Source organism: Anomaloglossus baeobatrachus, chromosome 4 (assembly GCF_048569485.1).
Source record: "Anomaloglossus baeobatrachus isolate aAnoBae1 chromosome 4, aAnoBae1.hap1, whole genome shotgun sequence".
NCBI classification, from domain to species: Eukaryota; Metazoa; Chordata; class Amphibia; order Anura; family Aromobatidae; genus Anomaloglossus; species Anomaloglossus baeobatrachus.
Genome location: NC_134356.1, coordinates 19425545 through 19440509, shown reverse-complemented (window position 1 = coordinate 19440509; position 14965 = coordinate 19425545). Strand labels below are relative to the sequence as shown.

At 45.8% G+C, this 14965-nt stretch overlaps 1 pseudogene; it reads left to right on the top strand.

The window, feature by feature from the left end:
• Positions 1–398: 398 nt before the first annotated feature.
• LOC142302683 (aldo-keto reductase family 1 member C1-like) lies at positions 399–14255 on the top strand (annotated as a pseudogene).
• The last annotated feature ends 710 nt before the right edge of the window (positions 14256–14965 follow it).

Sequence of the window (14965 nt, the reverse complement as noted above, 5' to 3'; positions counted from 1 at the left end):
AAAAACACTGTGGGCACATAGCCTTATAGTAAAGTTGGGTGACAACCAATGTGGGTGCTATTCCAGCTCCTAGGTGCCAGTCAGAGCCCTCGTTAGAGAATCTGCTTACTACAACTTTAATATGACCATTGGGATTATCAGGACGTCTATACTGGTGGTCATCCAACTTTCTCAAATTATTATCATTGTTTGCATATCACAGTGTTTGAGGAGTAGATGGCCGCTGTTTGCATTCCTGCGCTCGGTTCCTATAGGCTCACATTCTCTCTAGTGGGATCGGCCAAGGGGATATCTCACAGCCAGCCAGCACTACATAATTGAGGGTGGGGCAAGAAGTGGTTAAAAGCAGCTGACAGCATCAGTGTGGAGCAGCAGGGTAGCACAGAACACATTGCATGATGGCACTCAGGCCCTATGTGGTGCTGAATGATGGGCAGAAGATGCCGGTGATTGGATTCGGCACCGGTGCCCCGGACACGGTAAGTGACCGCAGAGAGATCCCTGGTCTTCTGATGCATAGAGTACAACCGGTGAGGTGTTGCCTTTACCCCATGATGGATATATCTGTCACAGAGACTTAGGAGCAGCTCCACAGATCGGTACCGGCTATAGTCCTAACAATGTCCGCCGATCACTGCTGTTAATCACCTAGATGCTGCTGTCAATTCCTGACCGTGGCATTAAAGCACTGCAATCCGGCCTAGTCCTCACCGATGGGTGTGGTATGACCGCCAGGGGCAGCTGAATTCTTTTGGGCCTGACTCATGGTGTCCTCCTTGTCTTGCCTGTAGCTGGTGACAGATTTTTACTTTATGCAGCAATACTGCGCTTTATAGCTGTAAACCGCGGAAGCAGTGCGACAGGAGAAGGTTCAAGCCCCTTAATGGGACTAACCAGTAAAGGGGGACCCCCCTTCCCCCCCCCCCCCCCTCCAAAAGTTGAAAAATAAAAATATATAAAAACTCACCCCCTTTTCCCCACTTAACAATAAAGAAGGGTTCAAAACAATACACATGTATTTAATATCAACCTGTTTAAAAAGTTTGAGTTATGAATATATAAAACTGACCCAATCTGTAAAGAGGAGAGGGGGGGGGATAAAATGGTAGGAGTGAATGTATTTAATGGTTGCAACCACATACACACAAAAAATGCATTAAGTGATCAAAGCATGGTATCTACCTTAAATAAAAGCATCTGGTGGCCACGAAAAATCTCGAGCCCTCACAAAGCTCCAACTGAAAAATTAAAAAGGTCATGGTGTGTTGGAAAAGTAATGACTTGAGCTAATTTTACCACTCAAAATAGAATAGTTTTGTTTTCGATGGACTTGTTCTGACCCGGACAATTATATAATTGCCAGGTTTTTTTTGTTTTTTTTATTTGCAGAATGAACATAACTCAAAACAATCAAGGAATTTGGTTTTTTTTTTGTGTTGTGTGTTTTTTTTTTTTTTTTTTTTTTTTTTTATGTATGTCAAGGACTGCAGCAAGGTACTGAACATCTTCTGCAGCAAAACTGTGGTAAAAAAATGCAGTGTGCGCACAGGGCCTAAAAGTTGTAATGGGAAATCCTCAACCATGGCACAACACGTTCACTGTACCATGTAAAAAAAAAAGTGGGCTCCTAACTTGAGGTGCTTGAAAGACCCATGGTGGGACCACTTTAATAGGCTTTTGGTTCAAGATTGTGGGCAACTCCTTCCTGGAAAATGTAGGTGGCACAAATAATTAAGTTTAAAGAGGTTCTGCAGCTTATCGTGTAGGGGAAGTGTTAACTTTCTAAGTGTGAACAGTGCACTCACTGCAAGGTATGTGATCAGGTGGCTTCTGGAAACGAGGTGGTGCGTTGGCTGCAAACAACCCTAAAGGGGCCAGGGCATTGAGTCAGCATCACAACTAGGCGGAGTGTGCCAAGGTTGGGGGGGGGGGGGGGGGGGGGGGGGAGACACACTTAGGCCAGGTACACATATCCGGTTTGACGGATGCGGCGCACGCCAGTACAGTGTATTCAGTACACTGGCAGCGCAAGAAGCGCCGGTCACATGCTGTCATGTGACCAGAGCATGTGACACGGAAGTTGCGGTGCTGAAACTGTACTGGCGTGAGCTGCATTCATCAAACCGGCAAAGAGTCGGATATGTGTACCCGGCCTAGATCCATAGTGCCATGTGGATTCGGCCAAGACCCACTTGCTCTCATGAGCAGGAGGGGTCAGCCTGATCTCCAGGTTTCACCCAAGGACTGTATTAATCCGGCTATATCAGTTTGGCTACTCGAGACGTACCCACCGGGGATCACAAATTTTTATTTTACATCTTAGAGTCTGTGTGTGGTGGCTTCCTCTCCAGATATTCCCTTTTTAATAACAATCACGATTACATCTTGTACCACACAGTGCACCAAAGAACAAACTCTGGACAGCGTCAAGTGTGCCATTGAGGTTGGATTTCGCCACATCGACGGCGCCTTTATATATGGGAATGAAGTCCAGGTTGGCCAAGCCATAAGAGCAAAGATTGCTGATGGGACGGTGAAGAGAGAAGACATTTTTTACACTGGGAAGGTGAAAAAACATGTTTGAGAGATTTTTAATCTGGTTGATCAAAATATTCTACTTAACAATTTCCCCCCCCCCCCCCCCCTCCCCCCCTCATCTTGCTCTACAGCTTTGGAATAGTTACCACACTCCTGAGAGAGTTCGACTCGGGCTAGAAAAATCTCTGGCGGCTTTGCAGATGGCTTATGTTGATCTCTTTGTTAACCATACACCTGTGGAATTTAAGGTTTGTTTAGGTAAGGTGGGATTAGATTGAGGTGTCCCCCATAAAATATATAAGGGGATGTAGTTGTCCTGAGTGAAGTGGCTTCTCCTTGAGGATGGCGGTATGATGTAGGTAGACAACAATGACGCCCCTGCGGCTTAAGGCGCCACAGGGTACCGCACCTCAGCCGAATTGTAGTATCCATCTAAGGTAAGGCGGAGGTCATTCACCAGTGTACGCCATACTTCATACAACACAGTTAGGTACCCACCACTGGGACTGGGCTAGGGTGGATGCTTGGGGTGGCCATCACGGGGAATGGGACCTCACTCACTGGTCCAGCAACCCAGGAGGCAGGGCACCACTTGGGGAAGGGAGGAGCCACACACAGAGGAGCCTGGACTGCCTACTAGGCAGGAAGCTAGGAGGAAAGCGGGCGTTGTACACGCCAGCAACAGCACGTATGAAGAGAATACTTACGGAAAGGGGGCTGGGGCTGGAGGTCCGAACCGGGTTCTTAGGAAGAAAGGGTATCCCAGGGTAGGCGGCGAGTGCAGCAGGCTCCCATGACCCGTTCCACGGCCCAGGAGCTGGGATGGAGGGAATACAATTGGAAAGGACACAAAAAAAAGCATACCGGCCTTGACCTCTGAACTATCCAGGATCGTCTGGAGTCCATCTCATTGGAGCTCGGCACCCCAAAGGCGGTGATTCTTCAGTGAGTAAAGAACCTTGACTGCAACTTCTGTGTAGTCTTCTCACTACCGGCGCTCTCATATTTGTGCCCCTGCACCACCAATCACCACTACCCCCAACATCTCTGGGACACAGCTGTCTGTGGAGAGGTACAGCAACTCTGCTGCATCATACCATCCGCCCCAGCGAGAACCTCTCGCAGCGGCGGCTGATACTTGACCGCATACCACAGGTGATGTCACGAATAACTACTCCCCATCTTTGACACCACTGGGGTCATAGATCCAGGCCTGGCTGCTGTGACATCCTACACCGGCCCGATGATGAGTAAACCCCCCCCCCCCCCCCCCCTGAGACCTGAGGTGTTTTTTTTTTTTTGTTTTTTGTTTTTTTTTTTCTACTTCTGCACAGATCTTCTTTGCCTGTCTGATCTGTAAAAGTAGAAAATAACCTTACTGGTGCCGTAGCTGCACTTATGGCACTGCCCACATACTAATCTTTGACCCAACCATCTTCTTAACAAAACTGCACCAAAACTTGACGGACACAGTGCAACCTTCACTCTTCATAACATCAGATCATACTTTACTACTAGTGGGTGGCACACTGCACTGGGCTCTTCATGATCTTCCATATTTTCCATAGTTTCTAGAGCTGTAATCATGGTCTTGACCATGACTGAACCCCAGTGGGCCCCATTGAAAGTTAATCATGGTGATATCTGATGTATTCATTCCTGAACTCATAGCCTCAATGTCAACAGAGCCTTACACGTCTTAGCTGTTATTCATACTCCAGTCACATTCATAACAGCGCAGGACATTGGGCAGCTAAACTAGTCCCGGGGGAGCTAAAGGTGGACCAAACCAAAGGGAAGCAAGCTTGTGAAGGCACCATGTATCTAAACTCAACTGTCTTTCTTCCTCCAGCCTGGAGATGATCACTTCCCTGTGGATGAAAATGGAAAACTGATCTATCACAACACAGATATTCGAGATACATGGAAGGTAAATTATAAGAGAAGGATTTACAAAGATGGCTCTTTAGATTAGACCTTGAAATTAGGCTCTGGTTGACCCAACTGACTGCTACGTTCCAAAGGTGACCACTCATTTATTACACTGGGATGCAATACCACCCTTCACACATAGTGGACACTTTGATGGGAGGGGGGGGGTTAGTTTAGGCAGTCCGAACTTCTCCTAAAACCCACTGATCACCAACTTGCTTTGGTGGTGTCAACGAAACTGTTCCCTTTTCTATATATAGCAATGACTGCATTGGCTATTTCTAGGCTATGGAGGCGTGCAAAGATGCCGGGCTCACCAGATCCATCGGCGTCTCCAATTTTAACAAAAGCCAACTGGAGCTGATTCTCAACATGCCCGGACTGAAGTACAAACCAGTGTGCAACCAGGTACATCTTACATGCAGCTGCATCAGTTTCTAGCTGCAAGTAGAGCTGGCCATATTGTCTGACGAAGTATTGAGTTCTTTTTTTTTTTTTTTTTTTTTTTTTTTTCTCTTTTTTTTTTTTTTCTTACATAGGTGGAATGTCACCTATACCTCCTTCAGAGGAAATTACTATCGTTCTGCAAATATAAGGATATCGTGATGGTCGGATACAGCGTGCTGGGGTCCAGCCGAGCAGAGGGATGGTAAGAACCAATGCTGTGTATGGGTTCCCTATAACTAATACCACTGCTTACATGCTTCTCAATTATAAAGGGTTAATCTTCTCACTCATTTGTATTAATTTTTCACTCCCACTGCAAATGAAGGGGTTGTCCACTACTTGGCCAACCCCTATTCATTCCCCTTGTTTGCCTCATGAAAATAAATTGGCCTATACTCCCCTCCGGTGCAGCCGAGGTTTCAGCGATGTCTGAAGTCATGTTCCCGGGGACCAGGAAACATTTATGACAAGCCTACGACCAATCAGCACCCAGCGTCTGTCTCCCTGCCTACAGACACTTGAGCAGATGGTGAGTGCTTCGCTTACTTCCTGCTAAAATATCCAAAGGCGGGGAGAATGTCTAATACAGCGTGCTGGGGTCCAGATGAGCAGAGGGATGGTAAGAACCAATGCTGGGTATGGGTTCCCTATACATAATAGTATTGCTTATGTAGCACCCCCTGAAGCCCTCAGGAGCTACCAGGTACTGCATCCTGTCAAAGATGCAGGGCCTACCCCCAGGGACCTGAAAGACCAGTGCTGGTAACATCAACACACAACATCCCCAGCTTCTCTCTCCCAATACATGGTGACAGACTAGGTTGGGACTCATTGGATGGCCACCCAGGGGTGTAGCCAATCCAGTCCACTAGACAACCGGGGGGGCTGGAGTAGGACAGTCTGTAAGGACAGTTGTATAAGATGGACGTGTCTCCTGACGGGGTTGTGTAGCAGTGACTTAGCCGGTGCAGGAGTGGTTGCCAGGGAAGGTACAACCAGGTACCCCCCACCGACGCCACGGGGTTCCACCAACCAGTGAAAGGTACAGGAGAAGCAGCCGTCCTCGGGGAACCAGCACAATCACCGCTGTGAGCAAAGCGCACGTTGAACTGCATTCCCATAGTGTGGTCTCCCTTCTTTCTGTGCCAAACTCAATCATCTAATCCCTGGGACTTAGCCCTACTTGCAGCGGGCACTTAACAGCAGCCCCAGTGGCCAGAAACCCTGCAGTGGCTCAATCTACCTACCCACCCACAAGTGATGTTACGATACGAACTTTCTCATCTCCTTTGTGTATATATCCCCTTTTACAAGCTAATCCCACCCCCAGGGTCACGGAACCGGGCATCGGCCGTTACACACCCGTGACACAGCATTCCCGTACATATACGGCCCAGGACTGAGTACCCCGTAGCACTGGGGCGTGACACTTGCATACTTCGCAATTTTATAAAGGGTTAATCTTCTCACTCATTTGCATGAATTTTTTTTTTTTTTTTTTTTACTCCTGTTGCAAATGAAAGGGGGTTGTCTACTACACTTATTCATTTCCCTTGTTCATTCTCCTTGTTTGCGCCATAAAAATTGGCCTATACTCGCCTCTGGGGCGGCCGAGGTTTCAGCGATGTCTGAAGTCATATTCCCGGGGACCAGGAAACATTATGATAAGCAACCAATCAGCGCCCAGAGTCTGTCTCCCCACCTACGGACACTTGAGCAGGATGTGAGTGCTGCGCTTACTTCCTGCTAAAATGTCCAAAGGCGGGGAGAAGGTACCTGGCACAGACACATGAGCCCCGTGACCAATGTCACATATGCTGCAGGAATGTGGCTTCAGACATCGCTGCAACGGCAACTTGACCAGAGGTGAGTACTTCTTATAGCGCCATGGAATAAATGAAGCTATAAGTGTGACAAGGGGTATACATAAGGACAAGTACAATAATCATGACCAATACAAGGCACAGACTGGTACAGGAGAGGGGACCCTGCCTATGAGGACTCAGGCTACAGGGGATGGGCGAGGATACAGTAGGTGAGGATACAGATAGACGTGTGGCGCTATGGAGGATTGAGGGTTCATAGTATCATAGTATCATAGTTTTTAAGGTTGAAGGGAGACTCTAAGTCCATCTAGTTCAACCTGTAGCCTAACATGTTGATCCAGAGGAAGGCAAAAAAACCCCAATGTGTCAAACAAGTTCCAATGGGGAAAAAATTTCCTTCCTGACTCCACATCCGGCAATCAGACTAGTTCCCTGGATCAATACCCTGTCATAAAATCTAATATACATAACTGGTAATATTACATTTTTCAAGAAAGGCGTCCAGGCTCTGCTTAAATGTTAGTAGTGAATCACTCATTACAACATCATGTGGCAGAGAGTTCCATAGTCTCACTGCTCGTACAGTAAAGAATCCTCGTCTGTGATTATGATTAAACCTTCTTTCCTCAAGACGTAGTGGATGCCCCCGTGTTCCAGTCGCAGGCCTTGGTGTAAAAAGATCTTTGGAAAGGTCTCTGTACTGTCCCCTCATATATTTATACATTGTGATTAGATCCCCCCTAAGCCTTCGTTTTTCCAAACTAAATAACCCCAAGTTTAATAACCTGTCTTGGTATTGCAGCCCACCCATTCCTCTAATAATCTTGGTGGCTCTTCTCTGCACCCTCTCTAGTTCAGCTATGTCCTTCTTATATATCGGTGACCAGAATTGTACACAGTATTCTAAGTGTGGTCGCACTAGTGACTTGTACAGAGGTAGAACTATATTTTTTTCATGAACACTTATACCTCTTTTAATACATCCCATTATTTTATTAGCCCTGGCAGCAGCTGCCTGACACTGTCCACTAAAGTGAAGTTTACCATCCACCAATACACCCAAGTCTTTTTCTGTGTCTGTTTTACCCAGTGTTCTACGATTAAGTACATAATCATAAATGTTATTTCCTCTACCCAAGTGCATGACCTTACATTTATCTACATTAAACTTCAATTGCCACTTCTCAGCCCAATCCTCCAATTTACATAAATCTCCCTGTAATATAAAATTATCCTCCTCTGTATTGATTACCCTGCAGAGTTTAGTATCATCTGCAAATATTGAAATTCTACTCCGCATGCCCCCAACAAGGTCATTTATAAATATGTTGAAAAGAAGTGGGCCCAATACTGACCCCTGTGGTACCCCACTATGAACTGAGACCCAGTCCGAGTACGTACCATTAATAACCACCCTTTGTTTCCTATCACTTAGCCAGTTTTTAACCCAGTTACACATATTTTCCCCTATCCCCATTATTCTCATTTTATGTACCAACCTTTTGTGTGGCACCGTATCAAAAGCTTTTGAAAAGTCCATATACACAACATCCACTGCATTTCCCTGGTCCAGACTTGAACTTACCTCTTCATAGAAGCTGATCAAATTAGTTTGACAGGATCGATCCCTCATAAACCCATGTTGATACTCTGTCATAAGGTTATTTTTCTTGAGATACTCCAATATAGCATCTCTCAAGAAACCCTCAAGGATTTTACCAACCGTAGAGGTTAAACTTACCGGCCTATAATTTCCCGGCTCAGTTTTTGTCCCCTTTTTGAATATTGGCACCACATTTGCTATGCGCCAGTCCTGCGGTACCGACCCTGTTATTAAGGAATCTGAGAAGATTAAAAATAATGGTCTATCTATCACAGAACTCAATTCCTGTAGTACTCTGGGGTGTATGCCATCCGGGCCCGGAGATTTGTCAACCTTAGTGATTTCGAGGCGGCGGCGTACTTCCTGCTGGGTTAAGCAGGTAATATTCAAGTGTGAATTTATGGTATCACTGGTCATGTCATCTGCCATGGCATTTTCTTGTATAAAAACCGTAGAAAAAAAGTCATTCAGCAGGTTGGCTTTACCCTCATCCCCTTCCACCATTTCACCAAGACTATTTTTAAGGGGGCCAACACTATCGCTTTTCAGTTTTTTACTGTTTATGTAGTTAAAGAATATTTTAGGATTATTTTTACTTTCTCTCGCAATGAGTCTCTCTGTCTCAAACTTAGCTAACTTAATTTGCTTTTTACATATTTTATTTAATTTTCTATAATTATATAATGCCTCATCACTACCTACCCTCTTTAATTCTTTTAAGGCTTTCTGTTTTTCTTTTATTGCTTCCCTTACAGCTCTATTTAGCCATAGGGGTTTCCTCCTATTTCTAGCATGTTTGTTCCCATAGGGTATATTTTCTGCACAAGCCCTATTCAGGATGCTCATAAAAGTCTCCCATTTGCTTTGTGTACTTTTATTACTTAGTACATCATCCCAGTTTATTGCACTAAGATCATCTCTCAACCGTTTAAAATTTGCTTTCCTGAAGTTTAGTGTCCTTGTAGCACCTCTACTAGACATCTTACTAAAGAATACATGAAAACTTATTATTTTGTGATCACTATTCCCCAAGTAACCCCCAACTTGTATATTTGATATGCGGTCTGGCCTATTGGTTAGTACAAGGTCTAGTAGTGCTCCCCCTCTTGTGGGGTCCTGTACCATTTGTGAAAGGTAATTATCTTTCATTGTTATCAAAAATCTATTTCCTTTGCTGGAACTGCAAGTTTCTGTCCCCCAATTTATATCAGGATAGTTAAAGTCCCCCATAATAATTACCTCTCCGAGACTCGCTGCTTTATCAATTTGCTTTATGAGGAGATTCTCTACCTCTTCCATAATATTCGGCGTCTTATAACACACCCCTATCAGTATTTTATTATTCATTCTCCCCCCCCTTATCTCCACCCATAGGGACTCTACATTCTCAGTACCCTCACATATGTTGTCACGCAGGATGGGTTTTAAGGATGATTTTACATATAGACACACACCTCCCCCTCGCTTATTTGTACGGTCATTCCTGAATAGGCTATAACCCTGTAAATTAACAGCCCAGTCATAGCTCTCATCCAGCCATGTCTCTGATATCCCCACTATATCATAATTTTCTTCCAACAATATTAATTCTAATTCCTCCACCTTATTTGTGAGGCTTCGGGCATTAGTGTACATGCACGTTACGTATGACTCTGTACCTGTATTCCTGCTTACTGTATTAACTGTCCTAACCCTTCCCCCCGTACCACCCCCAATTTCATTACTTGTGCCCTGGTCACTATCTGCACTACATTCCCCTTCTATAAAGTGAATACCCTCGCCCCCCATTCCTAGTTTAAACACTCCTCCAACCTTCTAGCCATTTTCTGCCCCAGCAGAGCTGCACCTTCCCCATTAAGATGCAGCCCATCCCTAGCATAGAATCTGTAGCCAACTGAAAAGTCGGCCCAATTCTCCAGGAACCCAAAACCCTCTTTCCTACACCAATTCCTGAGCCACCTGTTAACCTCCCTGATCTCCCTTTGCCTCTCTAGTGTGGCTCGTGGCACAGGTAGTATTTCCGAAAATACCACCTTTGAGGTCCATGCTTTAAGCTTACAACCTAATTCCCTGAAATCATCTTTAAGGACCTTCCACCTACCTCTAACTTTGTCATTTGTGCCAATGTGTACAATGACCGCTGGGTCCTCCCCAGCCCCTCCCAGTAATCTGTCAACCCGATCAGCGATGTGCCGAACTCGAGCGCCAGGAAGACAACACACTGTTCGGCGATCCCTGTCTTTGTGACAGATTGCCCTATCTGTCCCCCTAATAATTGAGTCCCCCACTACCAGTACCTGTCTTGCCTGCCCTGCACTCCTATTCCCCCCCTTACTGGAGCAGACACTCCTCTGGCGTTCAGAGGTCATGCCTTGCTGCAGCAATGCTACCCCTGTAATGACATCCCCCTCATCTGCCAAGTTTGCAAACCTATTGGGGTGTGTCAGTTCAGGACTAGCCTTCCTAGCACTTTTCCCTTTACCCCCCTTTCTAACTGTCACCCAGCTACCTACCTCACCGTCCTGCCGCTCCCTACTACGATCCTCCCCCACATCTGACCCAGCAAGCTGCTGCTCAGTGAGCAGCAAACTCCTTTCCATATTGCTAATGCATCTCAGAGTTGCCAGCTGCTCATTTAGATCCAGTATCTGGGCTTCCAAATGTGCAACTTGCTCACATCTCGAACAACAGTATGCACCCTCGAACGGCTTTTCAAGGACTGCATACATGAGACAAGATGTACACTGGATCGCATTAGCAATAGTGGAGCACATTTTCTAATGGGGATAGCACTAAACAAATGTTAAGTAATTAAACAACTAAATACAAACAATTCTACTCACACTTACTTTTGCTCACACTTTGCTCACTCACGCTCACAATGAAGAAGACAGGCTAAAACTCGTGCAGGCTTGTTGGGAGAGGTGGATGTACAGGTTCCTTTGAAGCTTTTCAAGGTAGGTGAGAGTCTGATATGTTGTGGCAGAGTTCCAGAGTATGGGGGAGATGCGGCTGAAATATTGTTTGCGATTGTTGGAAGAGGAGATAAGAGGGGAGTAGAGAAGGAGATGTTGTGAGGATCTGAGGTTGCGTGCCAGTAAGTACCAGGAGACTAGGTCACAGCTGTATGGAGGAGACAGGTTGTGGATGGCTTTGTAGGTCATGGTTTAGAACTGGAGTCGTTGGGCAATGGGAAGCCAGTAATGGGATTGGCAGAGAGGAGAGGTCAGGAAGTAGCAGGGGGACAGGTGGATTAGTTGGACAGCATTGTTTTCGAATAGATTGAAGGGGTGTAAGACCGAAGGAAGGTCACACTGCAGGGGGTTGCAGTAATCCAGGCATCAGATAAGGGAATTTGTGGCACCCCTGAGGCTTCAGGTGCCACAAGATATTGCACCTCACTTTAGGTGAATTATTCATTCCAGGTACGGAGGAGGTCAGTCTTGGTTCCACACCATTCACAATAACAGTTGCCTCTTTCTACCGGGGACCAGGGTAGGGTCTTTAGGGTGGCCACTTAATAAGGGCCTCCCACCCACTAGTCTAGGGATCCGGGAGGGGTGAGATTCAGAGGGGTAAGGGTCACACACAGATATGCAGAGAAAATAGTGACACTGGTGGAACTGGTTAGACGCAGGAGTTCCTCAGTCGCTGAGGGGAGAACCTAATAGCTCCCGCAGGACCAGCACAGACAGGGTACGGAGCCCTAGGTTGGTGGGAACTTCAAGTCCCGCCAACAATCTGCTGGGTGAGGGAATTTAATGTCCTCCTCCTGCCCACCTCAAGCTCCCAGGGCACAGCAGCAGAGCCAGGAGTTGTGACCACAATCCAGTCCAACAAGGGACTTGTGCTGCCTACTATACGGGATGGGAACTAAATTACTGACACGGGACCCTGTGTAGCTATAGGTCACAGGGACCCACCAAACACAGCGCAAGAAGGAAGGGTTCAGTGCACAACACACAACACGGGCACTGGCCTCCAAACTATCCGGGATTGTCTGGAGCCCATCGGGGTGGAAACCGGCACTCCAAGGATGACTACCTTACAGTGAGCAAAGAACTTGAACCACAGCCTTTGTGTCTCCATCAATGCCAGAGCTCCAGCGCTAACAGCTACTATCACCACCATCAATCTTCTTGGGGCCAAGCTCTACCTGTGGAGAGCTGCAACACCCAAGCTGCATCAACATCCGCCCCAGAAGAGGGCCTCCGCAGCGGCGGCTCCCCTCATAGCCACATACCACAGGTGGCGTCACGAGACAACTACTCCCAACCATCCCCTTTTATTTGACACCGACGGGGTCACTGAACTGGGCCAGGCCGCTGTGACACCCCAACATCACCGGCTTGGTGACTAGTAATCCCAGAGACCCCCATGGGCGTGTCGCATGCACTAGTAAATTTTGCAGCTTTATGGCAAAGGAATGGCTTGGATGTCTGATTTGATGTGTTACAGTAAGTGAGTAGGAGGAATGATGGGTGTAATAAATATATAATATATATTTTATTTTTGGGTCCATGTTCAGTTTTAGAAATTGAGCACAAAGAAAGGATAAATTAGCAGACAGACATTGTGGGATTCTGGTCAGAAAGGAGATGTCAGGTCCAGAGAGGTAGATCTGCATTTCATCAGTGTAGAGAATACTGAAAGCTGTGGGCCTCTATGACCTGTCCCAGGCTGAAGGTATAGATGGAGAACAGCAGTGGTCCAAGAACAGAACCTTGGGGGACACCAACGGATAGAGGGCGAGATGAGGAAGTGGTGTGAGTAGGAGACGCTGAAAGTTCGGTCGGAGAGGTATGACGGTATCCAAGATGGGGCCAAGTTTATGAAGCCCAGAGAAGAGAATCTGAAGTAGAATGGAGTGGTCCACTGTCAAAGGCAGAAGACAAGTCCAGGAGGAGGACAGAATAGTGTCGCTTGGCTTTGGCGGTTAGTAGGTCACTGGTGACTTTAGTTAGGTCTGTTTCAGTGGAGTGATGCAGTTGGAAGCCAGATTGTACCTGGTCAAAGATGGAGCAGGAAGAGGTTGGAGTAAAGTAGTATAGGCTTGTATATGGGGGCAAACAAGGGGAATGAGAAGGGGGTTATCTATGTAGTGGACAACCCCTTTAAGCATTTTGGCCACAAGTGAAGTTCTGCCTCTGCTACATTTGGTTGCTTTGTAATCCCTGCCCTAACTGTAAGTAATCCAACAGCCTGGGATTTTTGTTTTTCCAAACAGTGTTAATCTGGATACCCCCCGATTGCTTGAAGACCCTGCTTTAAATACATTAGCTAAGAAGCTTGACCGCCCTCCAGCACAGCTGGCCATAAGATTTCTTCTACAGAGGGGACTTGTCACTCTTGCAAAAAGCTTTAGTCCTGAAAGGATCAAGCAGAATTTTCAGGTAACAGAGCACCCCCCCCTTCCCCACCCCAACCAACAATTTGTAAGTTTGACCCTTTATCTTGGCCTTCAGGACTCATACTTATTTCTATCTTACCATATCTTCTCTTTAATTTGAAAAAAGTTTAGGGAACCTTTAATTGAATTTTATTTTGTCCTACAGATCTTTGACTTTGAATTAAATGAGGAGGACATGGTAATTCTATACGACCTCAATAAAGACATGCGTTACTTTAATCTCGATTAGTAAGTATCTCTTACAGGATTTCATTTTAAATAAGTTAAGGGTAAAACTAAATTGTTTATATACATATATTGTTTGTTTGTTTTTTGTTGTGTTTTTTCTAATTCTGTTTTTTGTTACATGTGTTTTTAGTTGGAAAGACAGCCCCAACTTTCCTTTTAATGATGACTATTAAGAACAATGGACAATAATCTTGACTTAATCCTAAAACTCGTAATGTCTCCGTTCGCTAGTCCGGCAGAAATCTCTTTATAGGATAATACGATTTACAGTATGCTATGGATTCTGACTGATGTATCACCGGGACTTATTACTTGGATAACTTGGTGAAACTTTTACGTTCCATACAAAATATTTCATATATTGCAATAAAAGATGAAAAAAATGACTTCAAGTGTTGTGAGTTTATGTAAGCTGAGCTTGAAATTCTAGTTTTCCTTAATCTTTTCAATTCAGCATCAATTTCACTTCTTCACATAGTTGCTAAAAAGGTGAGACTATTGTGTGGCATCTGTGATCGTACCCATAGCGGTCCTTAAATTATATACAATCTTTATATATATATTATATAAAAATTTTTTTGAGGTGTGTGTGTGTGTGTGTGTGCGTGTCCCTTCTGGTGGGCACCAACTGTTTAGCTGCAGTCCCAGGCTCTATTGTGCTGCTGCACCTTCAGGCTTTGTTTGGGCCAGGGGACTTGATGTCACCTGCCCTCAAGGCTTTATTAGTGGTTGTAAGCTTCCAACCAGTCTAGGGCCCCAGTGTCCTGCCTCTGTGCATTCTCAGGGCCTAGCACAATCTCAGAGCTCTCAGCGGCCATGTGCACTGTTCTCCTGTACTGTTCTGAAGTCTTCCTCTTCCTGGGTATCTTTGGCATCCCATGAGGCTTCAGTCGCCACAGGGTAACGTGATGCCTCTGGACTATCAGGTTGTCACAGGGTACTGCAAAAACTGCCCTTTCAAGCAGTATTCAAAGTCCCTCA